Genomic DNA, 578 nt, shown 5'->3' on the forward strand with positions numbered 1-578 from the left:
GGCATTTCTTCCTCCCGCTCACTGTTCCTACCCGGTCGCGCCGCACTCGTCACTTGGGAGGGACTCGTACGCCTGCGCGGTCTCTGAGGCTATAAGTTAAGTTTCATTTATTCCGTCATTCTCCACCCCAGCCCCCCCATGACTTCATTCTTTTTTTTTTAAATTAAATCTTTATTGTTCAGATTATTACATTTGTTCCTCTTTTTACCCCCATAACTCCCCTCCACCCAGTTCCCACCACCCTCCGCCCGCGCTCCCCACCCACTGTCCTCATCCATAGGTGTAAGATTTTTGTCCAGTCTCTTCCCACACTCCCAAACCCCCTCCCCCCAAGAATTGTCAGTTCACTCCCTTTCTATGCCCCTGATTCTATTATATTCACTAGTTTATTCTGTTCATCAGATTTTTTATTCACTTTATTTTTAGATTCACTTGTTGATAGATATGTATTTGTTCTTCATAATTTTTATCTTTATATTTTTCTTCTTCCTCTTCTTAAAGGATACCTTTCAGCATTTCATATAATACTGGTTTGGTGGTGATGAACTCCTTTAGCTTTTCTTATCAGTGAAGTTCTT

The sequence above is a fragment of the Myotis davidii genome, unplaced genomic scaffold (genome assembly GCF_000327345.1).
Source record: "Myotis davidii unplaced genomic scaffold, ASM32734v1 scaffold646, whole genome shotgun sequence".
Taxonomy (NCBI): Eukaryota; Metazoa; Chordata; class Mammalia; order Chiroptera; family Vespertilionidae; genus Myotis; species Myotis davidii.